This window comes from Chrysemys picta, chromosome 1, assembly GCF_011386835.1.
Source record: "Chrysemys picta bellii isolate R12L10 chromosome 1, ASM1138683v2, whole genome shotgun sequence".
NCBI lineage: Eukaryota > Metazoa > Chordata > Testudines > Emydidae > Chrysemys > Chrysemys picta.
The window spans coordinates 9,754,066-9,775,091 of record NC_088791.1 but is presented as its reverse complement, the minus strand read 5'-3'; the positions used below and the strand labels follow the sequence as shown (position 1 = coordinate 9,775,091).

General features: G+C 49.2%; 1 long non-coding RNA gene across 1 annotated transcript; it reads left to right on the top strand.

The window, feature by feature from the left end:
* The first annotated feature begins 761 nt into the window (after nucleotides 1-761).
* Nucleotides 762-19,984, top strand: LOC112059741 (uncharacterized). The gene is made up of 3 exons (XR_002889008.3): nucleotides 762-1,137; nucleotides 17,667-17,736; nucleotides 18,779-19,984. It is a non-coding gene; the product is annotated as an uncharacterized LOC112059741 (long non-coding RNA).
* The last annotated feature ends 1,042 nt before the right edge of the window (nucleotides 19,985-21,026 follow it).

The following is a 21,026-nucleotide window of genomic DNA, read 5'->3' as shown; positions in this document are numbered from 1 at the left end:
CAGGATCAAATTACAGCTGCAGTTGGATTTCGGAAGGCAGAATGTAATGACTGAAGTTGGAATTTGACCAGGACACTGGCGTTATTATCCCTGCTCTCACAGAAAGTGCCAGGAGACTCTCTAAGGAGCACATGTAGTTGGAGGCTGGTTTCAAGCTGGGTCTTCCAGCACCATAGTGCCCCACGGCATCATGAAAGGCATTGGGTTCAGTAGAGTGCCCTCCACTGACTACCAATGCCCCTTCCTGCAGCACCCTGGAGGAACTGACCAGACAGTGCCAGTGCTAGCCCATAGGGGACCCTTAGCAAGTATATCTCCCCCCACCCCACCAATACTAAACCAGGCAAGTTCTTATAATAAAAAGTGAATAGGGGGCCCCTTGAACTGCTCGGGGTCCCAAGCAATTGCTTAGTCTGCTAATGCCTAGCGCCGGTTCTGTGACCAGACCTGGCTCTGTTTTGACCTTGGATGTAGCGCCGTGTTGGGGCCAGATTCCGGTGTGACCACTCCTATTGTAGGCCTGAGATTTAACTCACCCCCATACTGAACCAGACTTGGGTGAAATTCAGGGATTTCACCACTAAAATTAAGGAAAAAATGCTCCACGGCTGCTAAGGTGCCCCCACCTTAGGAATGCCCCAAGAAGAGTTATAACACCAGGGTTGTAAAGTAGAGACACCCAGGCGCTGGGAAGTTTAGGGAGGACACAAAAAGACCCCAAGAATGGGAAAAATAGATAAGATAAGCTCTGACCAGTGAATTTCTGCTGACCATCTGCACAAACAAAGAAGGTCATAAATAAGTTACAATTTGAGCATGAGAGATAAAATGTAAAAAGAGTTGAGCAGGGAGGAGAAAACATAGGTGCCAGTGCGTGATTGGTTAAATTTTGTTACCTGGGGTACTGAATAATGTGATAGGTTTAGTGAAGTTAAAGGTGGTAGCTAGTTTTACCTATATAATGTAACCAAAAAACCCAGTGCTCTTTGGGAACCATCTCCAGACTGGAATTTAACATCAAGCTGCTAGAACTCTGACCTCTCTGCACGACCGTGACGTGCAAAGGCATCGCTGGAACCCCCAGACGAGAGAATCCTGACTGGCCATCGGGTGAATTTTGTCTGTATATTGGAAGTGGTGAGCATAAGAAATTTGTTTAGTAAATGTATTTTGTGTGCAGCTGTGTAAGGGTCTCACTGAAAAAAGGTTGGGCAGACCCATAAAGCCCTAAGCCCCAAAGAAAAGGGGGGTACTTAAATTGACCAGGTTTCTTTCTGAGCCCAGTGGATAAGAATAGGTGCCTTATATCCTCAGAAGGAAAAGGGTGTGGGGTGCCTAAATTGATTGGGTCACGCCTTGAGCTCTCCGGAGGGTACAAATGAGGTGCCCTAGATTTTTTGCAGGTAACATATAGGACCACTTACCACATTGGAGCTGGTTTCTTTATGTGTCATGGTAGGACTGGTTTTCGTGCCACCCAGTGGGACATCCCGACTCCTCATAGCCCAGCGACCAGTTCCTAGCATCACGTTGGGGCTGGCTTCAGGACTGCATGGGGCCAGTTCCAGATGGGTCCGTTTTAGCTGGTCCGATCCAAACCACAACCTGGAATCCAAATACTACTAAATTTGGGGAAAGTTTGGATACTGCTCCATATTTGCTTCTGGCTCCTTTCTCTTAACAAATCAAATCAACCTCCCAGAGCCGGAGGCTTCTAAGCTTTGAGACCAGCGTGATGCAGATCCAGCTCAGAGCTATGCCCGTTGGGCCCTGGTCTAGCTTTAGCATCATGTTGGGGCTGTTTTTGGCCTGCGATGGGGCCAACATCAGTGCTGGGGATTTATAAACTCCTGTCCCAGCCTGGCTTGGAAGCGCAAGGTTGAAGGCCAAATGCCTCCATTTTCTGAGCTGTGCCAACTACTATGGCCAACTTTCCAGCCATACACGCCAGAGGAAATTTTTGCACTTACTTAGAAATGGTTTGTTTTATTGTTCTGGCTAACTGAGCTCTGAACCCTCCAGGTAGAGCCTTGTAATGACGCAGGTCAGCATCTCCGTCAGACACCCGGACCATTCTATGGACTCGCTCTGAATGTCTCTATAAAACTGACATCTGCCCAAGGGGCCCCTGGAGCAGCAGTTGAAAAGCAATCGCTGTGCGCGCTGGTGGACGGTGGGTTCTGCTGTCCGGTCCAAAGGAGAAAGGGATCCCAGCGGCAGACGGGCTCTGACATGGCTGAGCTGAGCTGCTAAGAGCTCTTTGGTGGGGATAGGGGAGAGCGAAGTAATTTTTCTCACACTAGCTTTGAGTGTAGAGGGTGACATCTGCGTGGTGACAGTAAATAGAAACGTCGCGTGCGAGCTGGGGTGGAGCGTGTGTGTGTGTGTGTGTGTGTGTGTGCGCGCGCAGAGAAACTGTTCCATCTCAAGATGTTGTTGTAGAGGTTGCATACGAGCGAGCCTGCCTCCCCTTCCTCTCTCTGATCCCCTTTGCTGATGCACTGGAATTGACCTCGTTGAAACCGCTGTCCCCAGAGGCTGGCCTCTCTTCCGGGCTATCTGTTCTCAGAGCCAGCAGCGGCCTGACGAACCAGGTAGACGGAACAAAGCAATGCTGGGTGCCTGGGGGTACGGTCTTGTTTCCTGAGGCTAATTCTGTCATGTGAAAGGACCCTAGGCCCTCTAAAACCCCAGCCTCAGAAAATGCTGAGGGGGGCTGTCACCATCAGGTCACAACCAGGAAACCATTGAGAATGTCGCCATGCAGTGCCAAGTACTAGGGTGAGGTTGCCTTGCCCAGCAGTTCTGAACCAATGGCTCATGAACTGACAGGCGTCAGGGAATCACAACCACCCTGCCCTTCCGACATGACTAAATGGGATTGTGGCTAGGTGGGAGTGGGGTCCTTATATGGAAAAGGGAGTCCCATACGGCTGTAACCCCTGCTTGCCGGGAGTGGCACTCTAGCCCCTCTTGTGGTGGCTAGAGATTGATGAGCCTGCTCCAGCCTTGGCTAAGAGAGCTGCGTCTTGCAGCTCATGCATTTAGCTCCAGAGGTCCCTCCCAGGTTTGATCTCCACTGCCAATGCCCGTGTGGGGGTCAGGATTGCAAGGGGTGGCCATAGTGGGATTTCAGGCAATTCAGCTGGGATGCACTTCCCTGCCCAGGGGGAGTACGTAACCCCCTGCTCGCTCAGAGTGGCACTCTCTGCCCCTCTAATGGTGGGTAGGCCCTCGAGAGATTGCTGAGCCTGCTAAGAGAGGTGTGTCAAAATTTAGATCATGCATTGAGCTTCAGAGATCCCACGTTTGATCTCTGCTGCCTGTGTGGGTCGGCATTACATGGCAAACATGGTGAACCACCAATCTTGTCTTTAATGGAGGGCTCAGGACTCCTGGGTTCTATTGCTTGCTCCTTCGCTGACATGCTTTATTAGGGTCAATTTAACCTCTCTGTGCCTCGGTTCCACTTTTGAAAATCAGTGGGTGTCACAACTCTGAATGCTTTTGAACACCTGGGGCTGGATCCTCAAAGGTATTTATGCACATAATTCCCACGGAAGTCAAATCCCTAAATACCTTTGAGGCTCTGGGTCCTGGCCCTTAGGTAGGATCCTAAACAGGAGCTGAGTTCTCTGGAGAATCCAGCCCCATCTGGAGGTGCTGAGTACTTGGAGATCTGGTCCTGAGCTCTTCTGAAAATCTTTCCCCAGGTTCTGCAGGGACTTGTTATTTGGCGAGGCCTGGCACATACTAAATAGAATAATAATGATAATGTTTGTAAAGCACTGTAAGATCCATGGATGAATAGGAGAGCTATATAGATGCCAAACATTGCTTTCCCTTCTTCCCTGCAGCAGGCAAGTCTGAAGCCAGCTGCATCGCTTGTAAAGCAGAAGGGAGCAGCACAAGATGTATACACACACACACACACGCTTTTTTTCTATGTGAGTGTCAAGATCAGAGTGTCAGGTATAAAATGCTGCCAGAGCCTGGTAGGCAAAAATTGACAAGGGAATCCAGTGTTATCTGGAACTGTTCTCTCCAGAGAGGCTGAAAATCTTTGATAGGTTCACTCCAGGGGGAAATAACTTTGGTGGATAAGAGGCGTTGATGTGTGTGAAGCAAAAGGAAACCCATGTGCATTCCACAGCAGCAGCAGGGTTTGAAACTGACATGTATTCTTCCCCCTCTCCCACCCCACTCCCTGTTTATTTTATTTTCCCTTCTTTCAAAACAGCCCTGGGTCTCCCCGCTACTGGGAGTGTTAAAAAGAACCAAGTCACACCAGGGCCCTACAGCATTGTGTGAGTGGGGGCAGCAAAAACGGGGAAGACGGGGAGGGAGGGAGAATGTCAATAGGCAGATCTGAAAAGCAACCCTAGGAAATGACTGTGAGCTTGTCTACACTTGAAACACTCCCGCTGCAGAGCGGTAGCTGCGCCGCTGGAGCGCTTCCATGTAGACACTATCTACACCGATGGGAGGGGTTCTCTCATTGGCATAGTTAATCCACCCCACCCCCGAGAGGTGGTAGCTACGTCCACGGAGGAGTTCTTCTGTTGACCTAGTGCTGTCTTCATGGGGTCTTAGGTCGGCTTTACTGCACAGCTGAGGGTGTGGATTTTTCACACAGCTGAGCAACGTAGTTTTCTAGTGTAGACCAGGCCTATGAAGGGGGAAGGGGGGGTGTAAAGTCTCCAGTGACGCAGAGAAAACAGCTTCCATGAAGTCTACCAGTTTGGAGAGGAGGGATGGAAAAATGTGAAAATTAAGCTGAATCCTGATTTTCTTCTTCTGATTAAACTCCCAAGCAATGGCCCAGTCAATGAGATGCTTGCATAACTCAAGGATCTCCCTCTCTCTCCATTCCTGCATACCTAGGGGCAGATTCTTTGCTGCATCTCCCCTGGAGAGCCACAGCACACCCCAGCTTCTGTGCTGCTGTGGGAGCCGAAACAGCCCCCAAAATAAGTCAGAGCAGCACCAGGGACTGGTCTCCCTAATGGCAGCCTCCTACCGAATCCCTGTAATGGCCGGCACCGTGGGCAAGCACTCTTCCACTCCTGGTCAATCAGGGGCACACACTTTGCGTTTGGTGATAGTGCCGGGCTGCTTATGTAACCCACTGGTGAGTGTGTGTTACAGGTCCCCCCGCTGTGCCAACCCACAGAGGCTTTGAGTTGTTCCAGCCCCAGCTACAGGAGGGTGTCTCTTTAGCTCAAGCTGTAGCAGTTCATGTATTTAGCTTTGGAGGTCCCAGTTTCAGTCCCTGGTGGATCACCCAAGGAGGTGGTCTTCACGCCGATAGTGGTCCTCCACTGTGTTGGGGGAATTCTTATTTGACCAGTTGCAGCTGCTTCAAGTCACCTCTGTACGCTGCAAGGAAAGGGTCAGGATTGTGAAGAGACCCATTCTTACACCAGGATTAACTCCGTTGCAATCAGCAGCGCTCCACCAGTGTGATATCGGGCTGAAGCAGGAGCAAATCAATCAGGAACCCGCCATTCCAGTCAGCACCCAGTTAAGCCTAGCCCAGGACCTTCGTCACAGCTTGCAAACAGGTGGGTGTAAATCAGAGCTTCTGAAGGTGTCAGCCTGCCCGCCTCTCTGTCCCAGAGCTGCTGCCGCTCTGCCAGGACGTAGCCGTCGGCCCCGATACGCCATTGTTCATCTGAAATTGGCACAGGGCCGGCAGCACTAGGTACGAGTGTACGACCAGGCACCGCAAAGGGATGTCACGAAGATAGTCATGGTGAGTCTGCAGGGACTGCAGGTGTATGTGTTTCCTTCTGGAGGAAGACTGATGGGATGTGCGTTGCTTATTTGTACCTGTTGGAACCATTATCAGCCTTGTATGTGGCAGGTTGTTTTCATCCATCATAGCCCTGCATGTAGTTTTAAGGGCGAAGGCACCTGGTTAAAGTTTTGGGGGAGCAATAAGCCAACGCATATAAATGCTAATATGTGGCTAAGGCAACCGCCAATGATACAAGAGGCTGTGTTCAACTCCACATCAACGACACGCGTACGCCATCTTCTGTCCCAAACTGCTGCATAATATTCTACTGCAGCGAATACCAGTGCCAGCACTGAGGTCTGTCCAACATTTCCCTCTGCTCTCCAGGAGGTTCCTACTGGCTTCCGGATCAAGGCACTGGTGGAAGTGATCTTCCCCCCCTCCAAAGTGTGCTAGATGGGGATGATGTGCTAGACTATGGTCCAGTTTGACTCTTAAGTAAGTGACGACTGGCTTAAGTAAGTGACGATCCTCAACACGGACCGTAAGGGGTTGATTGTCCTGGCAATTGTTCACATGAAAGGTTGTGGCCACTGTCTCACCCCTGCCCTTCTCAAAGGCATCTTCAATGTTTTGTGTTGGGCAACTAAGTCGCTCTTGGGTACACCATCCACATTTGAAGCCAGCCCGGACAAAGGGCAGAGGTGGTTCAATAATCTCAATGATGTGCACCAGAATCAATCTCTCCCTGAGCTTGTATGTGACACGGGCAAGAGCGATGGGTTGACAGCTCTTAGACTCTTTCCGTGATTTTCCTGGCTTCGGAATGGCTTTGACTTTTGCCCCACACCAGATTTTTGGGATGCAGTTGTCCTGGCAATGTTGATGAGGAACCAAAGCAGCCAATTTTTGGGCTTAGGTGAAAAAGAAACTCTACATGGCTACAATCCACACCTGGAGTGTTTCCCGTTCCCATACGCTGTCTGGCCTGGTCCAGTTCTTTGTCTGAAAAGAAATGCCCAGGAAGTGGTGAAAAATCAAATTAAATCTGCAGTGGGACACAATGTATTTACCTGAGAGATGCGCCCCTTAGAAATACCGCTAATAAAATAACAGCAGCAAGGCTACACAAGACTTTGGGACAAGCAGTGAAGTCGGCTGCCAGATCCACCATTAGAACGGCACAGCAGGTGTTCTGATTTTAGGTGGGCAGAATGCAATTGCCTCCAGTCACGTCGCTTAGTGTCATAGCATGTTTGCTAATGGAAAGACCACCACCGAAAGGGGGGATTCCCTCACATGCCCTGCCGCGGCCTCACTGATGAGCGCTCCTCGGGATAATTTTTAAGAGATTCTTAATCTGCTGCTGGATGGCAGAGGTGGCAGCCCCAGCAGCTGAATCCATCTGTCAGCTGCTGTCACCATTTAACAGCGGGTCTCCTTGCTGCAGCCAATGTGTTTAACTCTAAGGGCCTGGCTGTACACCATAGCCTCACACTCCATGCCCCTGGGACAGGATGGACCCGAAATGCTCTCTACGTGGTTTGCTCTCCAGCTATGCCGCGTCTATTAAAACTATTTAATAATAAGGTAGATCAATGCTGATTGAAAGCCGCCAGTTCACTGAAGGCACCACAGTCCCTCTATTTAGCTGCAAAACAGGTGCACCATTGAAATCGGCCCTTATACCTCCACTCACCAATGAGCTTTAACCCTGCTCTGGTAGGATCACACCGAGGAGAGATCAGTGTCCATGGGTCATTTCCCTCCCCCGCCACCTCCGCTGAGACTGCCCACAAGAGGAACAATCATCTCTGGCTCATGCAGGAGGTCAGACTAGATCAGCACTTCTCTAACTGTGGGTCACAACCCCATTTTAATGGGGTCATCAGGGCTGGTGTTAGACTTGCTAGGACCCAAGGGCTTCTGCCCAGGGCGGCGGGACTTGGGCTTTGGCTTCTGCCCAGGGGGTGGGGCTCGGATAGGCTCAGGCTTCAGTCCCTCCTCTCCTGGGATCCTGTAGTAATTTTTGTTTTTGTCAGAAGGGGGGGTTAGTTTTTGTCAGAAGGGGGTTGCAGTGCAGTGAAGTTTGAGAACCTCTGGAAGATGATCAAACCTGCCCCTACTGATCCTAACATCTATGAATCCATGACTGTGGTTTTTGTGACATGGCCACCGGTCTCCTAGAAACTCCTTCTCCCATCCCCTTCTCAAAACTCATTCTGATGTTCAGTTCTCCAGCTCTGATCGCCTTTCTGGGTTATCGGCTCCTAGCCTCTTACTTTATTATTCATTATTATTAATTATTATTATCTATATTATCTATCTCCTAATCCTTACTCCTATACTGGAAGTGCACTCGGTGGAAAAGGGTGTGGCGGGAGAGGACTACAGGGTGGAATGGGGGAGTCAAGTGGAGAAAGAAGTCCTTCTCTGAACTTGAGTCCGAGATTCCGGTTTGATTTGGTTCACGGCCTGGATGAAGATTAGAGGCAGCTCTTCTGCTTTGTGAATGTGGTCAGAATCATTGGTTTAAATGGCAATACAAATGCCATGTCACTGCTTGGGGTGAGCTCAGTGCAGCCTGTGGTCCTAGCAGTAAAGCATCCCCCCAGAAACATGTGCTACTGGAAATCAGGGATGCCGCAGGTCTAGTCCTATGACTTGGTATGTGACTTGGGGCTAGTCACTTAGACTGGCTGGCCTCAGTTTCCCCATGTGTAATAACTTCCCTGCTTCAGAGGGTTATTTAAAGGCCCAACTAGTTCATGGTCATAAAGTGCTTTAAGATGAATATGGGAAAAGTAGCTTGAGTCCTAAGGATGACCCACAAAGGAAAAGAAGGGACTAGAAGGATTATAACATCACAAGTGACAACAGCTGAATAACAGAGAAGGGTACTGAATTTTAGTTAGGCTTTTAAAAACTTTTATTTTATTATTGTTAGCTCCCGCTCAACTCAAATCCCTGAGAAACAGATGGGAGAAAAGAAGGTTTTGTTAAAGATGCACCATAAAGAAGCATAAAAGAGCAAACCCCTCCGTTTGTTTTCCTTTGCAGGTCACCTTTAAGGATGGAGAAGCTAACGTGTCTCTCTCTCTAACTTCTTCTGCTCTGCGGTACGCTCATTCACACATGACTCCCAGCTCTGCTTCCTTCAATCTATTCCCTAGCACGTGGGAGCGGCATCACTGAATGTCTTGAATATTCTCAGCACTCAAGGTTTCATTGAGATTTGTGCATTGTTGCTCCAAAAGTGCCTAGTCACTGTCACCTCTGTTGTTTGCAGAGCTAAATTCCTGCGCTACCTGCGTCAGGCTGAGCGCAATACCAATCCCCTCAGCCATCAGCAAATCCAATTTTATGGACATGGCTAAACTTGTGTGATGTGCGGTGGATTAATTCTGGGAGCGCATTGCTTTCGTGATGTTGTAATTCAAGCTGTTTTCATAAGCCAGAGAGAGTGGCACTTGGACATTTTCACATCATGGGGCCAGTCAACAGGTGGCCACGCTGGGATGGATAGGCCAGGACTTTGCTTGGCCAAAGGTCACCGCCGCTCTGACAGTGCCGCATCAGATTGGTCAAAGGTTCTAAATAGGCAGCCCAGATGGGTTCATTTGATTTCACAGATGCGAATAGGTCAAAAGGCGACTAGCGATGCCAAGGATTGTGTGTGTATTGCCAATTTGCCATGCTGTCCGTGACTTATTTGCTGGGTGTATGTATAGATGGGTTTATATAATTAACAATCACACCCTCCTGCTGAGCCAAGATGCAGCAGAAATGACTAAACCTTAAACCTACTTGTGGCGATCTCTCCCCCCACTGATCCAGCCCCTCCTGTGTCCCTCTCTGCTCATTGTTTATGTGCATCTGCCTCCCTATCACCTCCTTAAGCCACACGCCTGCAGTGACTTCGCTTCATTCCCACTGCACCGCAGCCACTCGCCCCTCTACATTCCCGCATGCAGCATGGGTCCAAAGCGCTTCTTGGTCTGCTGGAGCTGGGATTCCCCGGAAAGATGGGGAGGAGAATTCTAACCAGGAGGTAATGGGTGACGGTTCTCCTGCAAAAGGGTTTGTGGGTGGTTGTGAGAATCCTCTCCATTAAAACAAAAGCCAGAAAACCCTTCACCTGGGGAACTAACTACTGTAATAGTATGTTTAATAATAATAACTAATACGGGGCATGATTCTGGAGGTGCTTCCGGTATTGGAGGATCATTTCTCGAGTAGCTTCGCCCATTGGCGTAGTTAATCCACCTCTGTGAGAGGCGGTAGCGACGTCCATGGGCGTGCCGTCTACACCAGGGCTAGGTTGGTTAAACTACGTCGCTCAAGGAAGTGGATTTTTCACATCCCTGAGCAACATGGTTATAGCGATGTAGGTATAGTGTAGACCTGACCTTAGTTACTCTCCACTGAGCTACTGGAACATGCTGAAAAATGATGTCAGAGATCTGCTGCCATTGAGGCCACCGGGGGTATGTCTACACAACAGAGAAAAACCTGCCAGCTCCAGCTCGCAGGGCTCGGGCTGCGGGGCTGTTTCATGGCTGTGCAGACGTCTAGGCTCTGCCTGAAGCCCGAGCTCTGGGAGCCTCCCATCTCACAGGGTCCTAGCAACAGTGGCAGAAGGTCCTTAAAAGTGTGTGTGGGGGGACAACTGGAGCCTGAACCATGGCCCCGCCCTCCCGCACCACCCCTTTTCCCGAGGCCCCGCCCCCACACTGCCCCTTCTCCCCAAATCCCTGCCCTCGCATCGCCACTTCCCCTGACATCTCACCCTCGCGCCGCTCCTTCCCTCGAGGCCCTGCCCCCTCACGCCTTCTCCCCAAGGCCCCGCCCCCACACTGCCCCTTCTCCCCAAACCCCCACCCTCGCGCCGCTCCTTCCCTCGAGGCCCCGCCCCCTCATGCCTTCTCCCCAAGGCCCCGCCCCCACACTGCCCCTTCTCCCCAAACCCCCACCCTCGCGTCGCCCCTTCCCTTGAGGCCCCGCCCCCTCATCCATTCTCCCTGAGGCCCCGCTCCCACCCCACCTTTTCTCCCTGAGGCCCTGCCCTACCCCACCCCTGTCCCCACACTGCCCCTTCTCCCCGAGGCCCCACCCTCACACTGTCCCTTCCCCCGAGGCCCTGCTCCCACACCACCTCTTCCCCTCAAGAACCTGCCCCGCACTTGCTCCTCTCCACCTCCTCCCCCCGTCGCTCACCCTTATGGTTGGTAAAAAGGTTTTTAAAAGTGGGGGGCCATGGCCTCTTGCCCCCCCCCCTTCCAGCACCCCTGTCCTAGAGCCCAGGCTCCAGCGCCCGAGCCCAGAAGTCTACACAGCAATAAACAGCCCCGCAGCCCAAGCCCCGTGAGCCTGAGTTGACTGGCACGGGCCAGCTGGGGGGTTTTCTTTGCTCTGCAGACATACCCTGGGAGTTTTGACTTCACTGGAAGCAGGCTTGGGAATTTACTGGATGAAGCAAGCCCTTTTCACCTGCCGATCTCAAAGCACTTTACAAAGGTGGGTGAGCAATGTTAGCTCCATGTGCCAGATGGGGAGAGCGACACACAAACAGGTGAAGTGACTTACCCAGGTCACGCTGTGAGTCAGCGACACAGTCAGGAATAGAGTCGAAGGGTGAAATCTTGGCCTCTTTGAAGTCAACAGCAATCACTCCTATTGATTTCTATGGGCCCAGCATTTCAGCCTAGGTTCCCTAATTCTCAGCACTCTGCTCCGTTCACAGGTGCACTTAATGCAGTGAGCAATCCTTATATTTATATTTGGGCTGCCAGCTGTAATGTGCCTATCTTCCCCACTGTTACGCCCATTAACGACCTCGCCCTGTGTCTGCTGGGAAACCCGGAGGTTTCACATGCCAGGACAGAACACTGGGAAACAGAAAAAGCTGGGAGCTTAAAGGGGGTCTGATGTGGTTCTCCGTGCAGTCCCCAATGCAGGGCTCAATTCAGAGGCAGCAAGCGGGGGATAGAAAGAGAGTGAAGGGGACAGTGAGAAAGAGCGAGAGACAGCACCAGAGACCAGGCAGAAAGCACACATCGGCTGAGCTCTTCTTACCCCTCCCAGCACCCATCCCCTACACGTTCCCTTGTCTTTCCATAGCACCGCGGATGCAGTCAGGCATCCTTCAATGCACTCATCCTCGCCTGCTGCCTAGCATTGTGTTTGTACCATAGTGCTTGTCATGATAGCTCTGGCTCTCAGATAAATGGAGGATCCTTCTATGAACCACTGTCTGTGGCATTGTGGCCCGAATTAGACCACTAATTGCCTGGTGTCACATGGCATATTATTTGCTGCATCAAATAGCTTCAAATGATTAGAGCCCTGGATAATTGTTACAGTGCTTACATTACGCACGAGTGCGAGACAAGGACACCATCAGGTTGTTATCCCAGGCCACAGAAATCAAGCCGCGGAGAGTTAAAGCTCCCCGGGCAACCGTAACTCTGACCTGGTCTGTGGAGTCATTATGGTAGGACATAGGGTCTTTCATTACATGATCATATAACACTGGCCCGTGGGAGCCTTAACTCCGCATTTCCCAGCGCCTGGGGGCTTAAATCACAATCATAGTGTTCCATTGAAATGGTTCTTCCCCCCCCCCTTCCCAATGACATTATCTTGGAGGGGGGTTTCAGGCCTGAAAAGGGAAATAAAAAACCAGGGGAAACTTGGTTATTTCTAGGCTCAGTTCTTACATTAAGGCCCCTCTTACACCATTCTGGCTGTTTAACGGGATCTTAAAATGGAGGTAATATAATGTAAAACTGCTTTCCGCTGCCAGAGTGGTGTAGGGAGAATCAGGGCCAATGCATTTCAAAAGGGGCAAAAATAAACCCATCAAAGGATCTCTCTTAGTTCTGTGTTTGTACAGCACCTGGCACAATGAGATCTTGGTCCAGGACTGGGGCTCCTAGGTCTACGGTGAGACATATATGAAATAATTATACTAATTGTTGTTCCAGGCGCAGCAAAGACACATTTCAAAATGCGCAAAAAGAGTAACTTTGCCCCTTCATTCAAGCTCCCTCCTCCACCAAGCACCCTTTCTCTCCTCCTTCAACCCCCAGGAATGCTTCCCACTGTGGTCACCTGCCCTCACTCACCCTCCCCTTTACTCCTGCCTTATGTGTGGTGTTCACCTTGTCTATCCTAGACTGCGTTCCTTCTCTTATTGAAAACAATAAGGGTCTGTCTGCACAGCTTTGTAAACCCGGGTCTGTGGGACCCATGCTTGTGGACTCGGTGTGTCCACGGCCATGTTTGAGCATCCACCCTCTATTGTAAACCTGTAGTGCAGTATGGATGCATCAGTGTGGTTTGGAGACCCAAGTCCAACAGTTGTTGGACTTGGGTCTCCAAACCACACTGATGCATCCATACTGCACTACACAGGCCTTCTGACTCAGGTCTGAGGCAGGCTTGAGCTGCATCCACACTGCAAAATGACAGGGCTTGAGTCTCAGCAGGACTTGGGATCAGACACACACATCCTGTCCTCCAGGCGGGTTCTAGGAGCCAGGTCCTGTGGGCTTGCTGACCTGAGTGAGACTGATTTGTGCGTGGACGGTACGGGGGCTTGGACTCAAACCTGAGCCTGAGTCCAGATTTACAATGCAGTGTAGACATATCCCCAGAGTTCTGCCATAATCTGAATGAGAGCAAAATCAAGACCTTAGAAAAAGCTTTTCGTGCAGGGAATGTGCAAAGTGCTGTGCAACGATACTCTTATTACTATTATTTATGCCGTGTATTGTGGTAGTGCCTAGAGACCCCAACCTATTTGGGGTCCCTTTGTGCTAGGCACTGTACATACACATAGTAAAAGGACAGTCCCTGCCCAGAAGAGCTAACAGACATAACAGGTGAGTGAAATGGACATGCAGGCAGTGGGAAGGTAGGAGAAGGAAATAAAAATGAGGGGTGTTATAGCATGGACTAGCTGACGGCACAATTCATAGATGCTAGCCAGGAGCAGTAATTGCAACCTGCCAGCTGATGGATATATTTAGTAGTAATTAAAGATTTCTGTTTGGGCAGAAATTCCTTCTCTACTTTGACCTGCACCGCTTGGCCCTGATGCAAAGCTGACTGAAGTCACTGGAAAAGTTCTCATTGATCTGAATGGACTTTAGATCACGCCCTTGGATCAGCTAGAAATACTGTTGCATGTGGACAACTGGTGCATTAGCACTGGGAAGAAATGCAAAGATAGAGTTAATATTTTGGTCAGACATGCAAGGGCTGAAAAACAAATAAAGCAGCGAAATAAATGGGGACAAATGTACAATCCGTACCAGGTGTTTGCAAAAGTGGCACCCATTGGCCAATGTTCTTTTTCTCATTATAACTCATTTGCAGATCAGAATCAGGAATTATCTCCAGGGACGTTTTCGGATGTAAATAGATGACTAGGCATGTTCGTATCATTTTTGCCATCCCTAGTATTCATGCTTTATATTGTTTCCCGGGCACACTTCAATCAGATCGTCTCGAAACTCCCAGCCAGATCAGGAGTGTTTTGACTGAAATGAAGATTAAACATTATTTGGGGATGAGTCACAGCCACTGGCAACAAGATCAGCAAGAACTTTTGGGGCCTCTAGGGTAGAAAGTGCCGTATAAATGTATGGCATTTTTTATTTCTCGTCTTATCACAGCACAATTGTTCACATCCTCTTTGTAGCATCTTTCTGTCTACTTAAACACTGGAGTCTTAGGCCTGGTCTAGACTGGGGGTGGAGGGAGGAAATCGATCTAAGTGAAGTCGACATACTTAGATGGACTCACCGCGGTGTCTTCACTGCGGTGAGTCGACTGCTGCCGCCCCACCATCGGCTCTGCCTGCACCTCTCACCAAGCTGGAGTATAGGAGTCAACGGGAGAGCACTCGGGGATCGATTTATCGCGTCTAGACGTGATAAATCGATCCCCGCTGGATCGATCGCTGCCCGCCGATCCGGCCGGTAGTGAAGACATGCCCTTAGACACTGACCCACAGAGACAGATCCACTCTTAGTTATATCAGTGTAAACAACGGAGTGTGTTGCTGTGTCCCTGACACCCTCCCACTCTCTCCAGGCCCTTTATCAGCCAAGCTGTTCTCCCCAAATCTGAACTGAAAACCCTGGACCAAACATACCCAGACTTTGAAAAACTTTAGATCTGGATTCAAACGTCACCATGCAGCCCTTTACCTCTAGGATATTTATCTCTTTTCTATGGGTTACATCCTATCACTGATTTGTAGGCATTGATTTCAATGGCGTCTTCTGCTTAAAAGGAACGAGATGACAGGGGCCTCCCATATGGTGCCCAAAACTGTACGTGCTGTCCAGGATTTTCCAAAAGTGACTTGTGATCTTGGATGCCCAATTCAAGACATCTTAAAGGGGGCTGAATTCCTGTGAACTGGTGCTCAGCAGTTTCAGAAAATCAGGCCCTACCTGTTTTTGAAACTCCCATCATCAAAATATCTGAACACTGCGTGATCTTTAATGTATTTATCCTCCCAGCACCCCTGGGAGGTAGGGCAGTGTTGTTCTCCTCATTGTATAAATGCAGAAGTGAGGCACACAGAGAGACTGTGACTTTCCCAAGGTCCCATAGGAAGTCTGTGGCAGAGCAGGAAATTGAAACCAGGTTTCTCAAGCCCTAATCTAGTGCCCTAACCACTGGACCATCCTGCCACTGTAAAGAGGCCCTACATGTTTCTAGTTGGGTTACTGAGGTAATTGGTCTCTAGACAATCCTGTAGTATTGCCAACCCCAAACATTCCAAAATCATGAGCGCAGCCCTCAAAAATCATCAGGTTGGCTTAAAAAAATCCATGAGATTTTAAAACTAAAACCTGTTGTGTTTGGAGCCTTGAGGTTTCACATTTTCAAACTCTTCTCCACAACTGTGAGGCCTAGTAACTTACTTACTATTTTAAATGAAAGACAAGACTGTCAAGTAATATCCTGATTCCAGAAGCTGGGGATTTAAGAAAAACACACAAGAGTCAAAAACACTGATCTTGTGCCGCTATTCCAAGCAAAGTCGAACCAGTGCTGTGTAAAGTAGGAAGAACCCTTCTGGCGCTCATATTTACACAACCCCTGTACTCCCCTTCCCCGCAACTACTGGACATTTTACAGGGCCAACAGTGATCATATGGGCCATGCTGAGTGTATTATATTTGGCCTTCTTAGCCATATGTATTCAAGCAGGTGCCTTTGCCTCTTTGGGCTTGTGAATTCTTCCTTCCGCAGTCGCTATGTGCAGGTTGGTAGAAGATGAGGAAAAAGGGGAGTTAATTTCCAGGGCTATTTAGGCATTAAGTTGATGTCTCAGTCCTGGCACGTAGCGCAGGTGTGGACACTGTTTTGTTTGCTGCTGAGCGTGGGTGGCGTGGATAAGAGGCTTGGGGATGCTAAGCCTCCCCCGAAAACACTGGCCACGCAGGAGGGCAAATGCCATGGACGCGTGGGTCACCTCCTTTCGGAGGCACGCCAGCCTGCTGCCTTTGGAGCACCGGAAGTGAAGCTCCCTAGAAGTGGGGGGCCACCGGTGCCCAGACTGTGGCTCCACCCGCATTCCGCCCCAAGGACCTGCCCCCACTCGGCCTTTCCCCCCGAGGCTCTGCCTCACTCCGTCTCTTCCCCGTAGCTCCCCCACCAAGGAGAGGAGCAAGCAACAGGCAAGGGGCAGACGGGCGAGGACTCGTCTTATCACTGCTAACATCCCAGCCTCGTCTTCACATTTCCTCCACTCAGATCTCAGCTTGACACCGACTGCTTTTCAATCCAGCTTTAGACAGACCTTCTCGGAACCATTTCTTCAGCAAAGCTGAATGCTCTAGAAATGGGTTTCCTTCTACAGCATAAACAACGAGGAGTCTTGTGGCACCTTAAAGACTAACAAATTTATTAGAGCACAAGCTCCAGACAGCCCCCACAACCTGAGGCAAATACTCACCAGCAACCAAACCCCACACAACAGAAACACCAACCCAGGAACCATCCCCTGCAACTAACCCCGTTGCCAACTCTGTCCACATATCTACTCAAGTGACACCATCACAGGACCTAACCACATCAGCCACACCATAAGGGGCTCGTTCACTTGCACATCCACTAATGTCATATATGCCATCATTTGCCAGCAATGCCCCTCTGCCATGTACAAAAGAATAAATGGACACAAAGCAGACATCAAGAATTATAACATTCAAAAAACTGGGAGAGCATTTTAACCTCCCTGGACACTCAATTTCAGACTTAAAAGGGCCATTCTTCAACAAAAAAAACCTAAAAAAACAGACTTCAATGAGAAACTGCAGAGCTGGAATTCATTTGCAAACGTGACACCATCAAATTAGGCCTGAATAAAGACTGGGAATGGCTGGGTCACTACAAGAAGTAATCTCCCATCCACTGTTGAGTATGGGCCATCCACCTCGTTAGCACTACAAAAAGTAATTTTTACTCTGTTGACATTCACACCTTCTTGACCAGTGTTGGAAATGGAACACATCCACCCTGATTGAATCATTGACCCCCCGACTTGGTAAGGCAACTCCCATCTTTTCTTGTGCTGTAGATTTATGCCTGCCTGCTGTAATTTTCACTCCGTACATCTGAAGAAGTGGGTCATAGCCCACGAAAGCTTATGCTCTAATAAATTTGTTAGTCTTTAAGGTGCCACAAGACTCCTCGTTGTTTTTGCTGAAACAGACTAACACGGCCGCCCCTCTGAAACGTCTCCAACATGAGGTTCTGCTCTCCTTTAGACCTCTCAGCTGTTATGCAGGTTGGTGCAGAGCCTCAAGATAGGCTTTATTTTCTTCTTTCCAATGAAAAGTGTCTTAGACAATGCTTCCAGGGCTGCAGATACTCAACAGCTTCCTCTCCCTTTTGCCAGGCAGTCTGCAGCCAACATTTCCTGCCTCTCTAACATCAGGGCATTGAACGACCTGGAAAGTACATCTCAAGTAAGTGGAGTGCATTAGTTTCCACTAATGGAACATTTGTTATCCTGCTCTTTTCAGCACTGGTGCCAGTGAAATGAACGGTCTCCAACCACGATCATTCCTTCGTGGGGGATTTAAAATAAAAAAAGAAGCAGCAGCAGCTTTCGCAGCCACATTGTTGACTTGTGGTTTGGGGGAATGAACAATAGGTGCGTCTTCAACTGATATTAAAGAGCACCGATTAAATCTGAACGACCGGAGCTGTGCATTGCAGATGAAAAATTAGCCTCCAACTTCTAGCAGACTTGCAACCTGGTCCAAGGCGCAAGGGAGTGGGGTGAAGTCTAAACCCAACTGACCAGTGTGGGTACACTTCACACCTGTTGTAATTGGAACTGGGTGGGAAATGCTCTTCTGGTCTGTCACAGGGTGGCTGGCCCCTGTAACTGAAGTAGGTCCAGCACCCCTGTGCCAGAACAGGGCACAAATGTCCCAGTTAAGGAGGTGGGCCTGCCTGCACCTGGGGCAATAGGGGGTCGGAGAGAGCCAGTGAAAGGGAACTGGCTGAGAGAGGATTAGAAAGCTGTTGGAAGCAGGAAAAGCAGGATTGCCCCAGTTCCCTGGGAGGGGAGGCAGAGTGGCCTAAAATGTAAAGGGCGAGCTGAGGAACTGGTTTGTTTGTTTAAAGACTGGACAATAAACCCGCCTAAAAGAACCTGTGGGTTGGCAGAGAGTCCTCGGCAAGCTGGGGGGAAGCCCAGCCTTGTTATACCATCTCACAAATATTTTTGAGAGTTTGAATATTTTCCTCCCCATCTTGAGTTGGGACAAAAAGTTAGAATCTTGAAACTATTCACGAACTGAAAAACCCATTGGGGGGGGGGAGACCCTCAAAATGTTTTGTTTTGACGTTGACCTTTTTAATGTAAACCATTTTTCGGTCTAAATTTCTACACAAAACGTCCTTTGGAATGAAAACCCGGATTTTATTGTTGTTGTTTAGAAAATCTCAGCATTAAACATGGGGACAATTCCTCAACTATTTTTCTGGAGACTTTTTCAGATCAGGAAATTCGTCCAATCCGATCCTGTATTGCACGCAATGGACCCGGAGCAGCTCTGGCTATAATGTCCATCCTGACATCTGCAAAGTGCTTTCCATTTCCATATGGAGATTAGTGAACTGGAGCAGCAGTGGCTGATTGCTCCATTACATAGCCCCGGCTCCTTTAATGGTTTGATAAAAGGAGGGTGACAGGAAGATAAATAGAGATAATACTTTAGGCTTCTTACACTAGAACCATTATCATTAAAGGCATTAATTAGCTTATAATACAGTGTATAGAAACATCAAACACAGCCATTCTAAGGGGAAGTAACCTGATCATTGTCAGTAATATGATAGCATAGCTTTAGCACATAGCAAGCCTTCAAGATGGCTGGACCTGCAACACAGCGTTTCAGGGGAGAATTCCCCTGGCCGCATCGCAAACAACATTACAAACGTTAACAAAAAACCCCATAATTACGGGATGGGCCTCGATAGACCTGGGCGTCATAATGGACTGGATAGCCTTTAACATTCAAGTCACTGGCTCCAACCCTGGCCAGGTTGGGAGAGACTAACGCTTGTTAGCATTTGGAGGATGAAATGAATTATGTTGGTAGGTTGCAGTCCAGATTCTGCTTATCTCAGGTACTTATATGGCTCCCATTACTGTAATGTCTGAGCATCCCACTCTATTTAGTGTATTTATCCTCACAACTCTTCTAGGAGGTAGAGCAGCGCTATATCCCCCTTTTACAGGGCTGAGGGACACAGACGCTATGTGACTTGCCTAAGGCCACACAGGAAGTTTGTGGCAGAGCAACCCCACACTCCCCAACCCCACGCTCGTGCCAAACCGCTGGATCACCCTTCCCTTGGGGACAACTGTCAGTAACACAGAAGCCACAGCTACAATGAGCACTCTCGATGCCAACAGCCGCACAACGGCCAAGGAGTGACTACTCCATGAAATCGTGCTGCAGTGGGCCACCGGGGCTCATTTTCTGGGGGTGTGGTGAAGGTGAAAGAGACGCATGCACTGCTGATCCCAGTGCTATCGCTTCTCTGCATAGCTGTGGAGGAATTCAGGCTCCTGGGCTGGGAATCCAGCTTTACATTAACAGAATTTTCCTAAAAGAACCAATCCCCCCAAATTCCAATCACTAAATGGATGTTTAGAGTGAAGCTGGTCAAAAAAAAAAAACTGGAGATTTGGGGGAAAATTCATAATGTCTAATAAAGGAATCAGTTACAAATTTTGGAGTTTTTTTGACCTGCGCCAAAGGTGGTCAAAACCAATAGGCTATTTTTGCAAAACATGTGTGTGAAAATTTCAGTTTGCTTTATTGTTGCTGTTGACATTTTTCAACACCCCCTCCTCCCCCCAAAAAACAAATTCCTCAACATTTCAAGTTTGGAATGAGCCCCACCAGCTGTCGTCCAGAGACGTACATGGTAGATCAGACATTCTGCTCACCCAACCGACTTCTAAACCACACAAATCTGTGGCCACAAACAGATCATCCCTAGTCATCAGCTAAACTGCACCCACGTCACTTGAGGATTATAGAGAGACAAGATGGGGGAGGTAATACATTTTATTGCACCAACTTCTGTTGGCGAGAGAGACAAGCTTTTGAGCTTACATAGAGCTCTTCTTCAGGTCTGCTTGACCATTAAAGAAGTTCGACTGATACCTCCTGAGCATCAAAAGAATTCCCGTGAGATCTCCATTAACTTTCCCTCTTTCTGCAGAAGATCAGAAGTGAGAAATTGAGTCAGTCCACTCCTGAGCAGGTGAGATTCCATCCAGCAGTGAGCAGCGGTGCACACCAGTCAGTCTATTACAGCACCCCCTTCCCAATCCCTGTATTTTCATACTGTTCCCATCAGAGGAAACCAAGTCGGGCAATGACAGATAGAAGCTACTGTCACTGAAGCTGCAGTGTTCTTCCTGGGAGTCCATGTCACAAAGCAGTGATGCTCCTGGCATGAGGGTTTAGGCCCAGATCCTCAAAGGTATTTAGGCACCTAACTCCCATTGACGGGGAGAGGTGATTAAATACCTTTGAAAGTCTGGGCCTTAGTCTTTACCCATGGGTAAGTTAGATATTTGCAAGACATCTTCACTCCAGGAAGAGCTGGTGCCTTCCACTGCTATAATCAGCCTGGCCAGGAGGGAAGCCCCTACTCATAAGAGACCCGGCTTCCATCCCTTACCCTGTGAGCTAGTAGGTTTGGGAGGCCAGTGGGCACATCACAT